The 7,434-nt window shown below is 42.2% G+C and overlaps 1 long non-coding RNA gene across 4 annotated transcripts; it reads right to left on the bottom strand.

The window, feature by feature from the left end:
• Positions 1 to 2,782: 2,782 nt before the first annotated feature.
• LOC119268056 lies at positions 2,783 to 7,428 on the bottom strand. Of its 4 annotated transcripts, XR_005132827.1 has the most exons (6): positions 7,143 to 7,428; positions 5,784 to 6,099; positions 5,181 to 5,387; positions 4,325 to 4,561; positions 3,216 to 3,358; positions 2,783 to 3,142 (listed from the first exon to the last, which is right to left on the bottom strand). It is a non-coding gene; the product is annotated as an uncharacterized LOC119268056 (long non-coding RNA). The 4 variants fall into 4 exon arrangements; XR_005132829.1 differs by having other exon boundaries at positions 3,216 to 4,561; positions 5,784 to 6,094; XR_005132826.1 differs by having other exon boundaries at positions 3,216 to 4,561.
• Between the last annotated feature and the right edge of the window lie 6 nt (positions 7,429 to 7,434).

Below are 7,434 nucleotides of genomic sequence, written 5' to 3' on the forward strand. Positions count from 1 at the left end.
AAGCGTTTTGGAGTTAAAGGAAAGTTAGCCCCGAGATTTGTAGGGTCGTACCGTGTTTTGGAACGCATGAAATAGGTTGCCTACAAGTTGGAATTACCCGAAGGACTGTCAGCAGTACATGATGTGTTCCACGTTTCCCAGTTGAAGAAGTGTCATGCTGAGATGGCCAATATTCCTCTAAGAGATACAGTGCCCCTGGAAGCAATTCAGTTAGATAGTGATTTGACATATGAGGAGAAACCAGTCAGGATTCTCGAATTTGCCAGCCGAGTTACTCGCAGCAAGGTTATCAAGTTTTGCAAAGTTCAGTGGAGCCACCATACCGAGGATGAAGCCACCTGGGAAAGAGAGGATGATCTACGCAAAGACCACCCACACATATTTTCTAGCCAACCCGAATCTCCAGGGCGAGATTCATCTTAAGGGGGGTAGGTTTGTAACATCCCAAATTTTAAATTTTAAATGTTATACATAGGTCATTCATGCATATTATATTTTATTGCATTTCTTTTTGCGATCCTCTAAATCCTAAGCAACTCAAGGACCCTCGGAGAGAGTTGGGGATTTTCCTACTTCTCATATTTGAACTTTTCTCAAATATCGAAACAAGGATCACTTTGGTTTTAATTATTTTTCTCTTCGAAAATATTTCATATTAAAATTATATGAGAGGAGATAATATGACTTCTCCAAAATAAATGAAATATTGGAGGAAAATATTAAAATCAATTTATATATTTTATTTGGGTTTTATCACTATTTTATTTGAATTAGGAAAATATGCATTTTTCAAAACTGCATTACAGGCCCAAATAAATGTTCACTTTGTCTGCTATGTTTTTAGAGGACGGGGAAAATTTATTTCAAGATTTTTGGAGTCTGTTTAGTATTTCTTTTCTTTTTTTTCTGCGTCAGGTTTTATAAAAAAAACGCAACCGACCTAACCGGGCCGTGTCCGACCTGGACACCGAGCCAGGCCAGCCTTTATAAGCCGGGAGGCCCGAGGTCCCGCTCCTAGCCGCCCAAACCCTAGCCGCCAGCCCTGCCGCCCGATCCGAGCCGCCGGATCCACTCGTCGCCGCTGCCGCCGCCGCCGCCCCGCGTCGCCCCGGCGGAGTTCCCGCCGCAGCCGCCAACACGTTTGCCGAGGTAGCCGCCGGTTTTATTTAAAAACCGCTCGGTTTTTTTTTGAAACCCTAAGATTCGTTTTTTTAGATCTGTTTGGTTCGGTTTTTCGCGGTTTAGCTAAATAGTGGACGTCATCCGTACGTTCGTTTTAACGAACGTTGTTCGTCCATTAGTCACAGACAGCGAGCGTTCGTTTGTTAGCCTGTCCGTCAGTTTTTCTTTTTCCAAGGTTTTTCCGCGATTATTTCTGATCGCGATTTCTGCCCTGATCTTAGATTTAGTTTATCTTTTCGCTCGTTTATCGGAATCAGGCGATTCAAGCGCCTAGATCTTCGTCTCAAAGTTCTCCTTTTGTTTAACTAACTTGAACAAGATTTTGATACTGTAAAAATTGACTTTAGTCCAGATTAGTAAACGGATCTTGTTTCTTTCGTAGTTTGAGTTTCGTTGCTCCGTTTGATTTGATTCTTTCTGCAAACCGGAGTTCTTAAGTTGAACTTTCTGCTTAGATCTTCTTATTTGAGTTTTCTTCATGCATCATTGCTTGATTGCTTATGTATGCTATTTTTTGTTTGCAATAGAGCACCCGGAGTGCGAAGCGTGCTACTACGACTCTTGAGGATTTGCAAATCGTCAGCAAGGCAAGTAACACATTGATCATGCTTCTTTCATTCCCGGTTTTTATGCATTAGTTCCAATCCTTAAACATTGCATGATTAGGAAGTGTGTAACTTGTGGGTATTGGGAGGTAGTTGATGAGGTAGAACCTATTGCCCTGTTTATCATCAAACCCTGGGAGTTACTTCTTCGTTATGCTTATACTGCTATGCTATGCTCGTAGACGTGGATTGGGTTTGAGTGTATCCATGACAGATGTGAGTTGTTAATAAATGGTTAACTTAAGGTGGCAACTTTAATACATATTTGGGTGGATTGCTTGTGGGCACCTGGAGAATCCAGTGTTGTTCTAGGATATCCCGGAGTACCCGTGTGATCATCCTACAGTCCGCCACCCAGGCTCAAAGGGATCATAAGATTATTCATGCTAGAAACTTTCATGTGCAGCCACAAGCTATTATGGGCCCTAGCATAGTTGAGTATGTTGCATGACCTCTTTCAGTGGTGGGCTAGCAGATGTAGGGGAAAGTAGGTATAACTATCCACCCAGAGTAAAGAGTTAGTGCTTCTGAAAGACTGTGTCTTGGTCATCCATTTCTCAAACACCATGTAGTGCGAGAAATCCAACGGAGGAGATCGAGTCTTGTGGAAAAAAGTGCGCAAACCTCTGCAGAGAAATCCAACGGAGAAGATCATGTTGCAGACTTTTTAAACGAGTAAAATTCACTAGACCGTTGTCATGCACTCAACTATGCCATTAGAGTTGACGGACTCACTTTATCTTCCAAGCCTTCCATTATTATCATATTAGATGGCCTTAAGCCATATTTATTGTATTAAGTTCTCTGTTGAGACATTCAATGTAATAAATGTGTAATTGCTACTCTGTTATAAATCCTTTTGAGTACTGTGTGTGTCAGCATTACCGATTCAGGGATAACACTAAAGCACAAAGACTTAACCGTTCGAGGTCGGGTCGCTACATGCACATTGGAGGCATTATTCCATTTTATGGGTTACAACAAACACAACCACATATAAACATAAGTGGAAACAAGATTAGGCACCAGAGAACATTTTCCATTTTATGGGTTACAACAAACACACCGAAGTCCTTTGACTTAAACACATCAGTACCAAGATTTGCATCAGCAGATGCCCCCATGCCCCCGGATTGCTGTCCTTGAACTTGTGATTCACCGTCGTTAGAACTTTTTGGTTCTCCACACCTGCATTGAAATTTTGCATACTTCTTCACAAAATCAAACTTCTGAATATGGCTGATGGAGCCCCGTCATTAAATGGTACACGGGCAAGTCCAAAATCACAAATTTCATCTTGCAGTCAACATTCGCTAGAATATTCTTGGGCTTCAGATCCCGATGGAAAACATTTGCTGCAAAACCATCATCTAAGCAAACAATCCGTACAGCAACATCAGATCCCGATGGAGCCTAATCAGTAATTACCTGCATGTACTTCATTCCTTGGAGCAGCTGATACAAAACGAAACTGGACTGATGTTTGCTTTCAAAAGCTCTTTCACATCAACTCCAAAACAAAAATAAAGCTGAATATAGACACCGACGCGTACTGTCCCTGCTGCTTCTCCCTTCGATGAAAAGAATTAGCATAGGTGCACTTTAGATGCAGCAAAATCTGAACTTTAAAATGGGAAATTGAAATTTAGCATGCCGACTGATATATCTTTTTAATAAGTACTCCCTCCGTTCCAAATTACTCGTCGCAGAAATGGATGTATCTAGAACTAAAATACATCTAGATACATCCATACCTGCGACAAGTAATTCGGAACGGAGGGAGTAGTTATCTAAAGGAAAATGAGTACAATCATATGCTAGAAGATGCCCCATACAAAAAATAGAAGTACGAGTGAGATAGAAAGAGTTGTTTCTACAAGTTCGTTTAAGTACAAATACATAGTGGTAGCGGCATTTCAATGCAAATTGTAGCTTGGTACAATACTCCGTTGCAAGCATCATATTGCTTGGATGTATGAAACACAACCGTCACCATGTTACTGTTCCAGGCATAGTCAATATAGTTGCACTGAGATGTTTAACCAGATGAACTGAGACAGCCAATGGAGGAAGGAGTTCTTCTCTTAACATTGGCAGCATTTTGACAAGAATCACTCGAACATCTTTTAAAAGAGACAACAATGACCACTTTTTTTAACTGCCTGAGTAAACAACCCGCCAACTTATAGAAATTGCTCACTTGAACTTATAGGAAATAGAAAAAAGAACTATGTAGATACAGCTTGCATCATCAAAATCCAAAGTTTTTTCAAACTGATAACATATGTAAAACTTAGGTCCATTGGTGTGACGCACACAGTTGAACTAGTGTAATATATGTAGTCGAAGGGATGTAATTATTTGTAGTTGAACCAATAAGAGACATGGCAACACAGCAACATTTTCACTCTATGGTGTCTCACACATGGTTTGCTAGAACAAGTTGAACTGAATATCTTTTTCGTTTTGAACTTTGAAACAAGCTACAACTTCTGTTTCCCAAATGTGTACGGAATTTTAAGTTTCCAAGCACATACCTTATGTTCTTGTTTGTTGATGGGCACGCCTCCCCTACTCCTGTGGACTGACAGCGCCGGTGAAGTGGAGCTGAAGGAGCGGGGACCACGAGAGGCAGCTGGGTGCGCCGGGATTTGGCCGCTGTAGGGGATCCCAACTATTACCAAGTCATCCCTGAGGAGCTTGTAGAGGCGGGGCAGTTGGTCGCCGGCCATCCAATGTAAGTTTGAACTACCAGGTGCGCTGGGATTTGGTTGCTGTAGAGAAACAAGTCGGATCAAACATTAATTATATAGGTTACAGATTTTGCCTTCTATAGTGATGTGCTTCCTGGGCTGTCCAAAAACAGCAGCCACACAAGTTTGGTAGCCGTTCGTCGTGCACACCTGCTCGATGGGAATTTACACAAACTGTTCGGAATTTACACAAACTTTTAAAACATGAACTCAATGGTCCAAACTTAGTGTTCGAACTGTTTTGATTTATTAAAATTGCAACATAAAGAAACCTTTTGTGGCTTCTCTGAATCAAAATTGTCGCAGGACATCAACATAACTGATTTCCTATGTTGTTTTGTTAACTTTCCAAGTTTTAATTTTTGAACCACCTCGGTAGGTATACATCAACTTTTCATGACAAAATTATTGTAGCCGATATTTTTGCTCAGGACATTAAATAAAACACATGCCTAACACACTGTACACACACCTAACACACAAAAATCAGTGCTGAAGCACTGATGCTTCAATATCACAATTGGTGCAAAATTCAGATATTTACTACATAGCAAGATTTTGAGATGAAGAATAAATGTGATCAGTACTAGTACGACTGAACAATAAGTTCAGAATTGTAGCAGTGCTAAGGAATCATTACCATCAAGAGGACGACAAGATTCACGTTTATTTTTGTCCCTATTCGTCGTTGAGATCAATGATGCTGAGCAGTAGGAGGGGGAGAGCCGTCGTGATCTGCTAGGTGGGGAAGTAGAGAATTCCATGAGTGCAACTCAGATCATCGTGGGGGAGGCCACAGTGAGGACCCCCGTGTTGGCCCACTAGCTGACGAGGAGCATCGGAGAATCTACACCATGAACACAAAACTATGAACTTCAATAAAACAAACATTTGAATGTCAAAGAGAGTTAGTGTGTGAATTGTTCTGATATAAAAAATGCAACATAAAAATGCCATTTTGCTTCTTTGAATCGAAATTCTTGTCTTACATCAACATAACCAAACTAGTTTTCTAACACAACATTGAAACTGCTTCACATGATTTGTATCTCTCAAAAAAGTAAACTCGTTTTACTACTTTATACCAAATACACCTACAAAACAACAGAAAAAAATCATTTCTCATAGGCATTTCAACAAGCACACATATCATCCATTTTTTGCACAGAAGCGGCCTAAGATTGAATGGAGCAAAAGGCATGCCACAAGTGAAAAGAACTAGCAGCAGCAGCTCGAGATTCACCTTTTTTGTAGAGGATGCATCCCACCTGCGGTTCAGATATGGTAGAAATGCTCAGTTCAGTTATATCGTGCATGCACGAACACACCAGCACACGCAGGCCACAGCAAGCACGCAGCAGATGCATGTCGAACTGAGGGGCTACGTCAGGACCCGGGGTGGAGTTGGTCGGCGACGGAGCTCGAGGAGGCTAGCACCGGGAGGGAGGAGACCTGCTGGATCGAGCACATGGCAGCGGGATTCGGCTGGCGACGTTGTGGCGGGCCATCTCCACCCACATGGCCACACCCCACCATGCCCCAATATCCACCTCGCTGAACTGAACAAAATTTATAAATTGAACCGAACTCAAAGAAGAAATTTGACATCATGTGTACATCAAGAAATAAACTTGAGCAGTACCAACTACTAAACAAAAAGATTGGTACATCGAACTTAGAGATTGTATATTGGTGAACTTTTTCTCCCTACAGAATCATTAATCAAATGCATATACTGTTCGCGAGGATTTATCAACATGATAAGTAGTGGCAGTACTACTCTAGGTAACAAAGTGGTAGCGGTACAAAAGAAGGCCACCATAAACAATGAGTACTACCGCGACACCTAAACTATGTGTTGGCCATGCTTGCTTTACACGAGGTCATACAGAAGTTGTACTGAGGGTGTGAATTAGAGCGGCCGGAAGAGGATGCAGCAGCACACACAGACACCACCAGATAAGTTCTCCTGTCTCTAGAACACATGTATGCACACACACACATCTCCATCTACAAAAAAAAAAGAAATTGTTGACCTCCGGAGTTCTTGCAAAGTGAATTCATTTTTGTAACCAGAGAACTTGCTACACTTAGCAAAGGTGAACTACTCATTCCCAAAAACTGCAGGATGTCTACTATCATGGACCAGAACTTTGAACTTCGCGTATGCTCATATATGTTGTTTCTTTTTAATTCCCTATCAAATGATCAGTTTCAGTAGCCGAGAAAATTGGCTCTACCTCATAGCTATGAAACTGAGTTTGATTGAACCTTCACACATATAAAGTTTGAACTTCGATCAAAAGCTAAATAATTCAACCACATACATACAAGCAGAAAACATGCAAAATTTGGTCCTATTTAGGCATATATCAGCAGAATATTTAGAGACCACCGCTCAATTTTTCGTCTATGAACTGTCAAGCCAGATGCAATTGGACATACTGGAGATGTGGGGATGAGATGACAAAACACAACCTTCAGGTGTTGGCAATTATTCAGATTATTGAACTCTCCCAGCAGGTATACCTGAACTTGCATGACACATTTTGTTTATTCAGTTGAAAGTAGCTGATTTTGAACTCTTGCAGCAGGTATATACCTGAAGTCACAGAGTGGGGAGGGAGGCGACCGGATCCAGGAAGGGATGCTTGTTGTTCAATGGGTCGCGACGACGCCGGAGGTGCGTGGTGCACGGGGGAGCGGCCGAGGGTGACGACCCCATGACCCACACGTTGATGGAGGGGGAGCACGATGCATGGAGGGAGGTCGCCGACGGCGCGGAAGAAGGAGGTTGGCTGGGCGGCGAAGGACGGTGACGGACGCGGTTGTGTCACGGCAACGTGTGGTAGGGAGGGCGGTCGGCGACAGCGCGTGGGGAAGGGTGGGGTGGG

This window comes from Triticum dicoccoides, chromosome 3A (genome assembly GCF_002162155.2).
Source record: "Triticum dicoccoides isolate Atlit2015 ecotype Zavitan chromosome 3A, WEW_v2.0, whole genome shotgun sequence".
Classification (NCBI taxonomy): domain Eukaryota; kingdom Viridiplantae; phylum Streptophyta; class Magnoliopsida; order Poales; family Poaceae; genus Triticum; species Triticum dicoccoides.